Source organism: Manacus candei, unplaced genomic scaffold (assembly GCF_025592945.1).
Source record: "Manacus candei isolate 608988 ecotype Guabito, Panama unplaced genomic scaffold, ASM2559294v1 h1tg000025l, whole genome shotgun sequence".
In the NCBI taxonomy this organism is placed as follows: domain Eukaryota; kingdom Metazoa; phylum Chordata; class Aves; order Passeriformes; family Pipridae; genus Manacus; species Manacus candei.
The window spans coordinates 1,000,144-1,014,712 of record NW_026138073.1 but is presented as its reverse complement, the minus strand read 5'-3'; the positions used below and the strand labels follow the sequence as shown (position 1 = coordinate 1,014,712).

Genomic DNA, 14,569 nt, shown 5'->3' with positions numbered 1-14,569 from the left:
GCCCACCCTGAGCTGTGGGGATGTCACAGGGCTCCCATCACCCAAAGGAAAGGAAATTCAAATGATCTGAATGTGTCATGTGGATACAGGGGGGCAGAAAGTCTGTTGCAACCTTTGTCTCAACTCTGAAGCAGCGGAGAAGTTCTCCACTGAAGGAGTAAAACTTCCTTTTCAGATCAGTGGCTTCCACTGAAACTTAGCTTAACTTTTATTTCCTGCAGATCAAGCACTATATTTAGTTATACATGTTGCTTGTGTGCTTGAAAAATATACACACCTATACATATGCACATGTATATAAAACTTATGGGAAACTCTTACATAATCCCTTTGTTTCCCAACATTCCTTAGTGTTCTGAAGAGTTTGTTGTCTGATCTCTCCTCAATTTGTTAATCCTTTTGTGTGCAGGGATGCTTAACTATCCACGTGGCTTCCTCTGGGCACCAAACTGGTTGATTAGAGTCTGTGTTCTCTATAATATGGAAAGAAAAGTTGTTTACAAGGTTCAGAAGGTAAAGAACTTTCCTTTGAGTAAAGAAAACAAACTCCTCAGCTGGCACATGGTGTGTGGGGCAGGGTCTCCAAAGAGTCCTTGAACACATTGCCTACATTAAAATAGGTTCTGGTGTCTTCACTCCCTGGAAAACCAAATATTTGCATTTTCCTGTGCCTGCACTCCCTCCTCATCAGTTATTCTTCTCAGGTGTATCATGTGCTTCCTTCTTCTACATTTTTCAGCCCCCGAGGTGTTCTCGAATGTTGTTTCTCCGTAAATACCTAAAGTTGATAGACAATGAAGTGGTTTGTTTCTGAAAACTAGGGTATTTTAATAAGCTTTTCATACTGGCTGTATTCATCCCTATGGGTTCCTGACACAGAAAAGAAAACTCTGCCAACAGTAAACAGAAACAAAAACTTTCCAGGTTTGCTTGTTTTAAAATATTTTACTTCTGTATTACACACTGAACCCATGAGGGGTTTTTTTGGACCCAGTAAGTGAGGAGAGTGGAGTGGAAGGGTCCAGGTATAGAAAGTCAGTTAAATAACAGTTGTAAATATCAGTGTATCTGGTGTATCTGCAAAAAAAATAATGTTTATTGAGCCCACAAATGTCTTCTTATTCAGTGACTGTGTTGAAGGATTGCCTGAAGGTTGGCTGGTTGCATTCTGCACTTGTAGCCGTGCAGGTTGGATGATTAGTTGTGATGCTTAAATCACATTTTGCCTATCACTGTCTCTAACTGTGCTCATGCTTTAGGAGCAGGTCCATGTTTCAGGTCCCTGTGTTGCAGGGACTCCCTGGCAGGGCAGGGCAGTGGGGCAGAGCAGGGGCTGTCCAGGGGTGCAGGAGGCAGAGCCAGATATCCCTGTCCAGAGCAGAGGCTCCCTGGCTGCTCAGAGAGCTTCAGGCTGGTTTTTACCTTCCTCAGTCCTGTTCATCCAGCCCCAAATGCCACCTGGATCTGCCTCCTGCTCCTGCTGTTACAGGGAGGGTAAAGGGATGCACATCCCCATTCTCCTGGAGCAGTTTTCCAGGACTCCACATTCCCAGCCCAATTCCATTTCACTTTCATTCACCAAGAGAAGCATCCACAGCTCTGCTACTCACAGAAATCAGGAATCCTTGGGCATTAGTGTTCCCATGCTCAGGGAGGCTCTTATCCCTCTGGATTGCTGCCTTCCTTGAATTTAGGCTGCTGGATGTTGTTTTGTTTTCCTTTCTGTTGTTCTAATTTCATTTGGCCAAGAGTCCAGGAGAAGGGAATTAGACATTTTTATTCTTTTATCATCCAGCAATGAACATCTGCTTCCTAAATTTCAGTAATGCATTTCTTCTGGTGAAGGCATAAAATAAAAGAAATAAGCTGCCTTGATTTTCCCTATAAATTGATGGGAACAAAGTAAATGAGCAGAATGGAGCCCAGTGCCTGGAGCAGATCCCAGCCCAGCAGGCTCCACCTGAGCAGCAGCCCTGGGGCTCACAGGCTCCAGGTCAAGGCAAGAGTTAAGCACCAGCTTAATTCCCATTGGATTTGGTGAGAATTCTGGGTTAGTCATGAATGAGGGGGTTGCCCTGATTTTACTCGTCAAGAGCATGTTTTCTTTTTTTTCCCTTTCCTTTTATCGCTGTCTTAGGTAGTATTTGAAATATGCTGGGAAAAGATTCCTAGGAAGCCTCCCTGGAAACAGAGGCCCTGCAGCTCCTGCCCCTCGACCTGAGTGTGTGACTCTGCCCCTGCTCCCAGTTCAGGGGAATGAGCCAGGAAATCCCAGAGGAGCTGGTGTGGGAAGTGACCATCCAGTCCAACCCCCCTGCCCAGGTAGGGTCACCTGGAGCAGGTGACACAGGGACGTGTCCAGATGGGTTTGGGATGTCTCCAGAGCAGGAGATTCCACACCTGCCTTGGGCAGCTGTTCCAGGCTCTGGCATCCTGAGGTGGAACTCCCTGTGTGATAGTTCATGGCCATTGCTCCTCATCCTGTCCCTGGGCACCCCTGCACACAGAGTGGGACCACCCTACACCCCTTGGAGATGTTTGTGTGGATGGATGGGATCCCCTCTCAGCCTTCTCTTCTCCAGACCAACCAGGCCCAGCTCCTGCAGTCTCTGCTCATCAGAGAGATACTCCAGACCCCAGATCATCCCTGTGGCCTCCACTGGACCCTCTCCAGTAGCTCTTGGTCTTTCTTGAACTGTGGACACCATAGTTTTCTGCATGTCTCCCAGTTGGCATTCCTGTTTTCCTAACAGTGGGAATATCCCAGCAGCCTCTGGCTCCAGAGGGAGCCCAAAGCCCTCGGTTTCTTGTAGGATCAGGCCCCAGATCTGCAGTTATTTGTCTTGATACTTGATGTCACTCTGGGGACAGAATTTTCTTTGCCATGATCCCACGGGGGGGATTTAGGAAATCATTACATGAACTGAATTCATTCATCTTAAGTCAGTCTTAATATAGCCTGATTGTGTGTGATGTAATTATGCTGGAAGGATAAAGTTGCATTTTATTTGCATAATTGCAGTAGACAGGGAGCCAGAGGAGCTGCACATTAAAGAGCTGGAAAGTTGGGAACATGCTCCATAGCCAGTTTAACCAGGTACCAGGGCAGCTGAAAGGTTTGAGATGTTTTCAGGGGGAAAAAAGCAGATTGTATTTATTTTTAGAACAATTATGGCAGCAGGGTACTGTATTATGGTTCTTGCTGCTTTGAACTCTTGCAAAAGAGGGTCGTGGTGGTGTGTCCTCACGTGGAGAGAAGGGCACTGAAACATCAGCCCCGTCCTGAGTCTTAGAGATCGTTTTCCTCTTAAACTCAACTGTGAGGAAATCAACTACTGTCTACTCACCTCTTCTGTTGTTCCTACACCTCTTTTCTGTGCAAAATTTATCAAATTGGGCTGTTACCCTGTGGTTCATGTTGTTACTGTTCATCTACTGACTGAACACTTCCAGAAATCCGTTTTTTTCTCCAATAATTTTCTTTTGAAATAGTCTTGCTTGTCTTTCTTACGTGTCTGTGCTCTGTCTTCATGGACACACCAGCTCCCAGGGAAATGAAACCAAGGAGAGAAGCAGCTGTAAGGAAAATACAGAGGCTAATATACATATATGTGTGTGTGTGTGATGTTAATTATTTAGAAAGTTGGAAAAATGCTTTGCTGATGTGGAAAAAAATATTATTTACAGGCTGAGCTCAGAACTGATGCAACTAAACAGTGAGATTCAAGTAGGTTTAAGATGAATTATTCCATTCCAACAGGCTGGGGATGTGGCCCAGGCTGCAGTTTGTGGAGCTCTGGGCTTGGAGGTTAAGGGATGGCTCCAATCCAGCCCAGGGACACGCCCAGCAGTTCAAAAAACCAGGAATGCTGCAAACCAGTGTAACTGTCCTTGAATTTTTCAGTTGTTTGTCTTCCAAAGGGATCCTGGTTTTATGTTCTGGTTTTATTTCTAACAAGAACCAGTTTGCTTCTTTTTTGTTTGGGTGGGATGAACCGGGAAAAAAACCATGGAAGGGTAGTGATTTAAGGACAAATCACTGTGCAATGATATCTCACTGTTTAGTGGCTCTGAAATGTTTTCCCTTCTCATCCCAGCGCAGCAAAGGGAAGGAGCTCGGGGCTCATTGTGCTCTGTTAGAGACAGTTTGGATTTAATCCAGTGTTAATGAACAGGGGCACACTGCTCTGCATCTCCCCAGGGCTGCCTTCACCAGGATGCTGCTCTGGAAGTGATGTGCTTCCTGCAACACCTCCCACCCCCTCCCTCAGCACAACACAGGGCTGGCTCATATCACTCAGGAATATTGGGAAAATAGTCCATTTTGGATTTCTTTGGTTTGTTTACGGCCTGGTTCGGCATCTCTTCCAGTTCTCTGTTGTTCTCCAGCTTTTTCTGTGTCCCTGAGGCATGAGCATGTGGTCTGGAGAGAGTCAGTGGGCTGGAAAGATGTGGCTCCAGGGCTTTGGTTCATGCCAGGCTGTGGGGCTGCAGCCTCGCTGAGCAGAGCCCAGGAACACCAGGAGCCAGGGGGGACACCAGTCCTGAGGGAAAGGGCTCGGACCAGCGCTCCCAAATTTACCCATTCCTGCCATTACCTGTCCTGAGTGTTCCTCTCATCTCCTCAGCACCCCCCACCTCTCCCATTGTCCTCCCTGCCCTGCTGAGGGGCTCCAGCACTGGGGGGTTTGTCCTTCCTCAGTCCTTCCTCAGTGAGTCAGGAGACTCACCCTCCCAGCTCAGGATACTCTGTGGCTCTATGAGTTAAATAGTTACCCCCCTGGCTGCTGTGTGGTGCTCAGATACTGGAGTTCCTTTGGGGTTTGTTGGACAGTTGGAAGGTGTGATGTTTTCAGAGTACTAAAGAGAATTATCTGCAACTGCTCAGTGCAAGACACAGCCCATAACCCCCCCAGCATTAGCACGAGTTCTGTCCCAAATGGGGTTTGAACCAAATGGTGCTGCTGCTTCAGAGCAAAGAAATGAGGTAGGAAGCTCTAAATTGGACCATAAAGAACTGCTGTAAAATAAGGATTTAGGAGCTTTCTCTGGGGCCCCTGGAAATGAAATCAAGCTCCAGCAGGTCTGGCTTTGCCAGGATCCAGGTCCTCTGTGGGAACCAGCTGTTCTCCACCACGTGGCCTGTGTGCCTCTGGTTCTGTATTTCGAGTATTGCTCCCAGGGCTTCTCTTGCCATTTTCTCTTTGATGTTCATGTTTAACTGTTATTTGAGGACACTGGAGATAGTGTGGGTGGTTGTTTTGAGAGAGGGAGACGTGTACACACAGACACAGACTGGGATGGTTGATACTGCAAGAAGAGAGAATTCCCAGAGTAATACACAGCCACTGAGCCCCCTTCAGATGCATCATCCCTTTTGGAATGCCCTGAATTGCATCTTCTCAAGAACAGTTTCCCTCTCGATGGTCTGACACTGGAGCTGTCTGGGGGATGTGTCTGGGCAGAGTATTTCCAGCCAGAGAGGCAGGATTTTGTTTTTAGAGAGCTGCTCCCTGCATGTGCCAGCTCCTGGTGGGGATGTGGGTGGTGGGACCCTCCAGACCTTCCCCTGCAGGTCTGCCCTGGCAGGAGGGGTGGCTGGGTGCCTGTGGAGGGGCACCACAGGCACTGTTCCCCCCCCAGCAGTTGGCCATGTGCTGCTTCCCAGCATTTTTCCAGGGCAGCAGAGCCAAGGGCAGCCCAGGCTTGCATGGGGTGGTGGCACCACGTGGATAACAGGCAGCAAGCCCGTGAAGGCAGCAGGTGATTGTTTCCCCCACAGCCTCCCTGTTTGGGAATTCCTGGTGTTTGGTGCTGTTGGACTTTGCTTCTGTGCAGAATCTCCGTTGTGATAATAGTTTGTTCTCTGCTTGTTAGTAAAGCTGGCAGGATTTCCAGGATCTGGGGAGGGATGAATCTCCCAGGACCCCACCAGACCCCAGTGAATGAACCAGTTCTGGGTCACTGTGGGAGAGTTACAGAAAAGAATTGGAATTTAGATTGGAATTCTGTTTAGGCATGAAAGCAGGAGCCAGGAGGAGATGTTGCCACCTTCTGCCACACCCCCAGTGCAGCCCTGGCAGTGACACCGTGCCCAGCACAGCTCTGCAGTTGGGTTTGCCTCCAAAACTCATCCCAGGGATGTGGGGAGCTGGGAGGAGGTGGCAGCACAGGGCTAGAGGGATGTCACTGCTGGGACAAGGGGCAGAAGAAGGGAATTAGGGAAGGTGGTGGTGAGATATTCCCACAGTCCATCATATCCTACACCTGCCAGCACAGCAGGGCCTCATCTGGGGCTGTTCTGGTGGGGATGGAGTGAGAGGGAAGTGCTCCCCTCTCCTCTTTCTGTGGATTTGCATCTCTGGTGTTTCTGACACTATAGTTTCAGAGGTTTATCCATTTTTCTAATTCCCAGGACTATGCTGGCAGAGGATTTGTTTTTGCCAGGTACATTTCATGTATTTTTCATGTAAAAAAGAAAATGCAGGAGGTGCTTTTGGAAATAAACTGCTCGTGGTTTAGGTCAAAATAGCCATGAGTAGTCCCAAATATCTAATTTTAGAAATGCTGTTCTGCAGGAGGGCTGAGAACCACAGATTGTTCCTAATGGAACAGCTCATTTTTCATCTCTGGTGTGCTGCCTGGGCAGAGCAGAAGGAGTTTAGTGTGTTCTGCAGCATTTCCAGAGCAGTGCCTGGTGGATGCCCACAGGTCTTGCAAACCAGGCAATGAAAGATGACACTTGAGCAGAAGGACTGGTGGTTTCACTTGATGTTTGCTCATGTTTGAGAGAAACTTGGGCCCAAGAGGGAGCTCTAAGTAGATCCAGAGTAGATCTTTCCAAAGGTGGGCTGTGGGATTAGGCCTGAGGGATCATTATTAGAGTGAAACCCAATCGTGGCATGTTTGCAAGGAGCACATTGATCTGCCTGCACTGTGCACCAAAAATGCCTCCACTGTGCAAGTGTGCAGTGTTTCTGATGTCTGTGCTGTCCTGCATGAGCAACTGTTGATGACCATCCTGCTTCTCACCAGGAGCATCTGGAGCATCCCAGGAAAGGTCTCTGCAGGCTCCATGTTCTCCTCTGCTGGGACTCCACACACCCAGACACACAGGGACTGAGTGTTCTGACACCTCTGGCTGAGACAGGCTCAGTCAGAAAGAGAAATGTGCTAATTTTAGGCAGTGAACAGAGGTTGTAAAGGCTTTTCTTGCTTGTTTCCTTGTGGTTTTGTCTTCTAGTCTGCATTGTTGATGCTTGACTGATTATAGGCTTTTGAAAGTAATAGTTCAGGCAATAATGCACATAATAATAATACACATAATTTCCTTAAAGATGATACAATGAATGCTGAAGTGCCCACTTCACTCCTGCTGGGTCTGCAGATCTGCTGCAGGAGTGTGTTTTTGTTCTGTTGGCTGACTGCATGACAACAAAGGATGGAAAATGTGTCAGGAAAATCTCCATGGAATGGCATGTGCTGGTTCCTCAGAACGGGGCAGCAGAGCCAATAGATCCATGGTGTTGATCTGGTAAGGAGGGATTAACACAGACCTTCTGTCTCCTGCTGTAGGATGGTGAGGAACTCTGTGTCTGCCAGGGGAGATCCCACCCTGTGCAGCTGAAGGGAACAGGCCTTGGAAGTGGAGCTCAGGCTGTGTTTCAGTTCCATGACATTGTCCATCTGACATTAATTCCCTGTTCCATGATCACAGCCCAGCTGGCCCTGAGGCTCTGCCCTGAGCCCAGGGCTGGGAGGGGATGGGAAGGGAGAGCTCTGGAGGAGTTGTCCCAGTGCCTCTGACCACTCTCACACTCCACTCAAGTCGGGGCAGAGAGCAGGGCACAGCCTTGGGGCAGCCTGGGCTGCTGGTTTGGGCTGTACCACAGTTGAGACCTTGGGCTCAAGGGAACCAAAACCCATGGGGTGGCTGCTCCTGGGGGCTGAGGGACTTGAGGGGGTTGATTCCTGCCCCCGTGGGGTGTGATGGGAATGTTGTGTGTGGAAATGGCTTTAGAGCCTTCCCAGCTGCCACCAGCCATCACTCAAGTCAGGAACTAAGCAGTGAAATAACCTCTCTGTGCACAGATGGGGTTGGGGTTTGTTGGTTGGTTGTGGGTTTTCGTTTTCCCCGGAATTCTGTTGGGTTTGTTGGACAAAAAGCAGGAGAAATGAAGCCATATCAGCTGAGGCTGCCCTGCTGTGCCATGGCCCAGTTGGGCAGAGGCCCAACTCTCCTACAGTAATTTTCAGTAACATAACACTACTCCAGATATTTATCTTTCCCATACTCTGGTAAAGTTTGCATTAAGCCCTTCACTTACACAGGGCCAAGTACAAATAATTCAATACAATAGTACAGCAACTTTAATTCATGGAATTAAATTGGTGTACTTGGTTAAAAAAATAAAATCTAAATCACACCTGAGTTTTTTCTTTGACCTCCCTAGAACTGAAATTATATTTTTAGCCGTGGCAGTTATTTGAAATGCTGATGTGTCAGTCCCCAAAGAGGGAATACTTGTCTCAAGTATTGCCACTTGAAATTTTGGGAAGCCACACAGATGTTCATCTCCTCATTATGGAAATAATGTATTTGGTTAATGTGTTGGTATGAAGAGAGGGGAATACAAATTATCCTGCAACTTGAGAGCCATTTAAAAGTTTCCTTATATTGAGACAGCCTCAGTCATCTCTCCCAGGGCATCTCTGCAGGGCCCTGGCCCTGTGGGGTTGGGGACTGTGCCAGGGCCAGCTCCAGGGGCAGCCCTGTCCCAGCACCCCCAGGACATGCTCTTGGATGTTCATCTTCCTGGCAATCCGGGTGCTGCTCCTTGGGGATGGGATCTGAGTGTCTGAGCACTGTGATTGCAGCTGGGTGGCTTCCAGGGAGACAGGAGCAGAGGATCCAAGCCAGGACCTGCCTGGTGGTCCTGAGGGCTGGGCAGGATCCCAGAGGGAATGCTGGGCTGGGCTGGGGTAGCCCTGCAAAACAGAAATAGTGGTGATGAGAGGATGAGGAATGGATGCTTAGAGGATCCTCTGCTCCCAAAATACTTCAGTCAAGTTGGAAATGTGTTTTGCTTTCCCCAAAGACACAGGGAATTCCAATGAGGAGCTGATGTGGGCGTTCCTGTGCCTGACCCCGTGGCCTCGAGCACAGCCTGAGGGATGGGACTGTGTCCCCCAGCCTCAGAAATCACCCCTCTTATCTTCCCTTTTCCTGAACAAGTCTGAGCAGCTGTTCTGGCTGGTACCTGGGGCTCTGATGTGATTAATGAGCACAGTTGGAGGGGAGCTGGGACTCGTGTGAGCAGCCTCAGCTGAGGAGTGCTGAGAGGAGGGAGGGAACAGCAATTACAGCCCCTGTCCCACCCCTCAGCACACTCTGGAGTTGTTAGAGCTGCCTTAGAGTCCAGAAATCAGTTATAGCAAGGAAGTAATGTTTTTTAGAGCTTCTAAGGGAAAAAGAAAGGAAAGGATGTGATGGAGGGTTTGGGGACTATTTTGAGTGACCTGGGGCTGTTCAGTCTGGGGAAAAGAAGGCTCCAGAGAGACCTTAGAGTCCCTTCCAGTGCCTAAAGGGGAGTTGAGAGGGACTTTGCACAAGGGCCTGGAGCGACTGGACAAGGGGAAATGGCTGTAAACTGGCAGAGATTAGGTTTAAATTAGAAATTAGGAAGAATTTCTACTTTTCCCCAGGGTGGGGTGGCCCTGGCACAGGTTGCCCAGAGAAGCTGTGGCTGTCCCATCCCTGGAAGTGTCCAAGGCCAGGTTGGACGGGTCTTGGAGCAACCTGGGACAGTGGGAGGTGTCCCTGCCCATGGCAGGGGGTGGAGTGGGATGAGCTATGAACCATTCTATGATTTTCTTGGGAATGCTGTCTCTAGGGAATGTGAACAGAAGATTGGCAGTGTATGCAGCAGTTTAGACTGAGCCATGGCTGCTGTGCACAGCCAGAGGTGCCAGGGATGTGCCTGCTGTGCCAGCCCCAGCCTGGGCTCCCCCTGAGCCCAGCTCTGCCCTGCAGGGAAGGGATGTCTGTGCAGGACAGAACCACCACCTGACACAGCCTTGGAACAGGGTTGTTCCTGTCCCCAGCCAGGGTTCCCATGTCACCAGGGTTCCCATGTCACCAGGGAACTCTGTGTGTGCCCGTGTGGGGCTGTGGGGGCACACACACTTCAGGCTGCACAGCCCTATCTCTGCTGTGTGGTGATTGCTGTTGACATGGAAACACTGCAGTGAGGCACAGGCAGATGTACAAGGGGAGAGCAGGAGCTCTGTGCACTGCAGGGATTGCACACAGACCCTGCAGGTGAGTCCTGCAGGCTGGGCTGGGGCACAGCAGGAGCAGGACAGGCTTTGATTTCCTTCTGTGTCCTGTTTGCTGGGCAGGTGTGACAGTGGGACAGTGGCTGAGCACCCCTGGTCCCCAGGGCGAGTGCCAGTGCAGCACAGGGTGATGGTGGCACACTCAGACCCAGAGGGTGACAGTGCCCTGTTGTGTGGCACCGCTGTGGGTGCCCGGGCCCTGTCCTGGGGCTGCCCAGGGGGCTGGAGCCTCTGGGCTGTGCTGGGATGGGTGCTGAGACCTTTGGGGGGCTGGGGGGTCACCCAGCACTGCCCATCCCATCCATCCCTGGGATGGCACAGCCACAGCCTCTCCTCCACGGGCAGCTCTGATCTCCATTCCCTTTATTCTGTACATTCACCGTGTGCCAGTTGACTTTTATTCTAATTCTTTATTATAATTTTAACCTGTTGAGCATCTCCAGGAGTGACTCCAGTTGCTGCATTACAGCATAGAGGGCTCTCTGCATTTTTCCCCTCAGTTTGAATTATGCAGGTTGCTGCCTGCAGTTTAAGTGCCTCTCAGGACACGCACCGGGCGTTTTGTCGGCTGCCGAAGGCAGGAAAACCACTCTCATGTTCTGCATTTAGACCTTCTGTACCTCAGATTTTACTGCTCTGCATTATTAAAATGGAACAGGCCATCTGTGGAGCAGCTTCTGGTAAAAAGAGTGGGAAGTAGGAACTTAAAAACCTAATGGGAAGAAGCCATCAATGTGGGCAGAGGGATCTGGTTAAACAGCCAATTGCAACTGAAAACTGAAATAACAGCTCAGACAGGAAAGGGGGAATGGCTTCAGGCTTCCAGAGAGCAGGCTTGGATGGGATACTAGGAAGAAATCCTTCCCTAGGAGGGTGGGGAGGCCCTGGCACAGGTTGCCCAGAGAAGCTGTGGCTGCCCCATCCCTGGAAGTGTCCAAGGCCAGGTTGGACGGGGCTTGGAGCAACCTGGGCTGGTGGAAGGTGTCCCTGCCCATGGCAGGGGGTGGAGCTGGATGGGCTTTGAGGTCCCTTCCAACCGAAACCGTGTGTCTTGGATTGGAAAAACCACCTGCCATGGGCAGGGACACTTTCTTCTATCCCACATTGCTCCAAACTCCCTCCACCCTGGCCTTGGGCACTTCCAGGGGTGGGGAAGCCACAAATTCTGTTATTTTATAAGCAGCTTTTATAAAAAGCTTTTCCCTCATCTTCAGGTGTGAGGAAAAGGAGTATTTCATGGATAAGGTCCTGACAAGACGGATTTCCAGTAACTGGGCAGCAGGAAAGGATGAGTGTGAAGACATCCTGCTCCAGGTCTATTTTGGAATCTCCTCTTTGGCCTGGCTCTGGTGTGGTGGGCACAGCAGCCACAGCTCCCCCTCTCAGCAGTGGGTTGGTGAGCAGTGTTGCTCCCTTGGCTGGCACTCTGCAGACTGCAATTCCTAAGGAATTATTCCTGCAGCAGGAGCCATGTGAACGAGTGGAGTGTTCAGGGAGCACAGAGCATTGTCTGCACTGAGCAGCCCAGGTGATTATCCCCCTGTCAGCCTGGAAAGGCAAAACTCTCAGTGCTTTGTGGAGCTGCAGCTCCTCCAGGGGAAGAAGCTCTGGATGCTCTTGGCGTGGATTTGGCATTCCTGTTGTTCCCACAGCAGATGGGGGGTTGCCCTGGCTGGAGCACCAGGCTCTGCTCGGGTGGGAGGATGCTCCTGGTGCCTCCAGAAGGCCACGTGAGAATTCAGGGATGGGGATGAGCTCCTCGTGTGTGTCCAGGTGAATCCCACCCTCAGCTGAGGATGGTGGCAATGAAAATAGCAAATAGGAGGGGTTTCATTTTCAGTTCAGGGCTTTCTGCTGTTTATATTGATGTACATGGGAGGTCTCCGAGAGCAAGAAGTGCCTGAGGGCTATAAAATGTAGCATAATGAATAATAATATAGTTGTATATTAACCTTTCTATGAGAGCACTGCCTCAGACACCACCTGGGTCATGATCCCATTGCTGTGGCAGCTGTATAATTTTATAAAAGTGATAACGATGATACTTAGCCAATATATATCCACTTCCCTAATAGAAGCTTTAGAGCTTCAAATCTCAGATTTGTCCAAAGTGTGGCAAGTGGAATTTCCTCTGTATATGATTTATGTCATGGATATAAAAAGTCAAATGTGACAGCAACTCAAATACCCTTTTTCACAGTTATAACCAGCAATTGTTAAGAAAAGAAAACAACTGCAAAGCACTTTTATGGCACGATGGGAGTTAATAAAATCATTTGTATAATGGTTTTTTTGCTGAGTAAGAAGGTCAAGAAAATATCTGTGTATTGTCTTAATGGCTCCATAACACCCTGTAGTGTGTGGCTTGGGCAACACCATATAATCTGCAAACAGACTTGCTGTCTTAAAATTGATCCTACCATTCAAACATAATGCTTTTATCTCAGATTTAATGCCAGTAAATGAAACTGTTTTGGGTTAAATGCTGGGAAAATTGGAAAAGTGTTTGAGGAGCTGCTGTCAACTCATTTGGTATCAATAATTGCAGGAAGCGATGGTTTGCTATCTGGATAACTAAAAACTGGCAGTTTTTAGTGTGGACATCCTTGGACAAATAGAAGAATAAAAATATCATAAACTGATCAAATCCCTGCTCATGTGAAGTTGGGTCAATATGTTGTATTTGCTCTCACCTGGGCTGAGAATGAAAACACTTGAGGCACGTGAGAAATGCAGCAGGTCAGTCATTTTGTGGTTTAATTAAGCTTAATGATTTTCCTTGTTAAGTAACCTCTGAGCCCTTGAAGTCCAAGGTCACCAAATGTGACCTGACTCCAGCCAGCTGGGGGTGAGGCATTCCCATCTCCCCCCAGGAATTTCTGTTTTCAATCCCTTAAGCACTGCTGATCCCTCCTGTCCTGACCAAAGGGGATGGCACCCCCTGAGATAGTGGGAAACCAACCAAGAGCACTTGTCCCTTGCCTGGACTTCCCCAGCCCCTCCCCAGGGCTTGGGATCGGGGCCCTTTCCCCTTCTCCCCCCTCCATGCTCCTCCTTTTTTTTTCCTTTCAGTCTCTTTCATCACTATGGAGCTCATGTACATATTTATCCTGTGGTGGGAGATAAATGAACCCATTAGGCAGTATCATCTCTCTATGTGTAAAAATAATGATTTAATCAAATCATGGTGATTTGAAGTAATAAGAGATTCATTTTAATTTGGAAAATCTCATAAAAGAACTATCTATATCTCTTAGATGTATTTGCTGAAAAAGTAATTTGCTAAAGTATGAAATATGGAGAACATTGGGGAATCAGTAAATCTTGTCACACCAGTGAAATACTTGGCCGTGTACAGGGGTAAGAAGAGATTATTCCTACTTTTGCATTAAAGCATCCAGATTTTTTGGCTGGGTCATCTAATTCCCTGTGAGACTCTGAACCCAGAACTCTGATATTTAGCACTCTGTGTGTAACTTGTCTTAATGTCTTCAGTTCAGAAAGATTAAGATTAAGAACAGCCTTAAGTCAGTTGTTGCTGCAGAGAACGTTTGCCTGTGTTGCAACCTGAGTGTTTATGAATCATGTTCTTTCCAAAAGATATCTAAAATTAGAGATGCATTTGAGGTGTTCCTCTGCCTCAAACCCACGGGCACAGACGGGACCACTGGTGTTTGCAGGACTGTGGGAGGTGTAGGAATAGTCCTGCCTGGGGAGGGGTTTCAGGGCTGGGGCTGCCCCATCCCTGGGAGTGTCCAAGGCTGCCAGGTTGGACGGGGCTTGGAGCAACCTGGGCTGGTGGAAGGTGTCCCTGCCCGTGGCAGGGGGTGGCACTGGATGGGCTTTAAGGTCCCTCCCAACCCAAACCAGTCTGGGATTCTTGGCCCTAAGATGTTGGGAAGGAGGGCAGTTCACCAAGGGGATGCCTTTGGAGTTCTTCCCAGGACCTTGGCTCTGTGGGAGCAGCAGTGCTGGGACCTGCAGCACAGCCAGGGTGGAGGGGGCACAGTATTCCCACACAGGGAGGAATTCACAGAAATTTGTCCAGCTCTGAACTGTCCCATTGTCACTCACTCATCTCCTTGTCCTGATCAATAGGAAATAATGGTAAAACCTGTTCCCTCTGTAGTAGGATCCATATTCCTCCTTGTGAATGCAGAGGGATCATTAAAGCAATCAATGGGAATGTTGTTATTTGTTATTAAATCTGTAAAGGCTTAGAGTAATTCAT

General features: G+C 48.9%; 1 protein-coding gene across 5 annotated transcripts in view; it reads left to right on the top strand.

Annotated features, from left to right (window-relative positions):
• The window catches only part of GRM7 (glutamate metabotropic receptor 7), a 226,359-nt gene that overhangs the window by 134,649 nt on the left and 77,141 nt on the right, over positions 1-14,569 (top strand). The window lies entirely within an intron of this gene.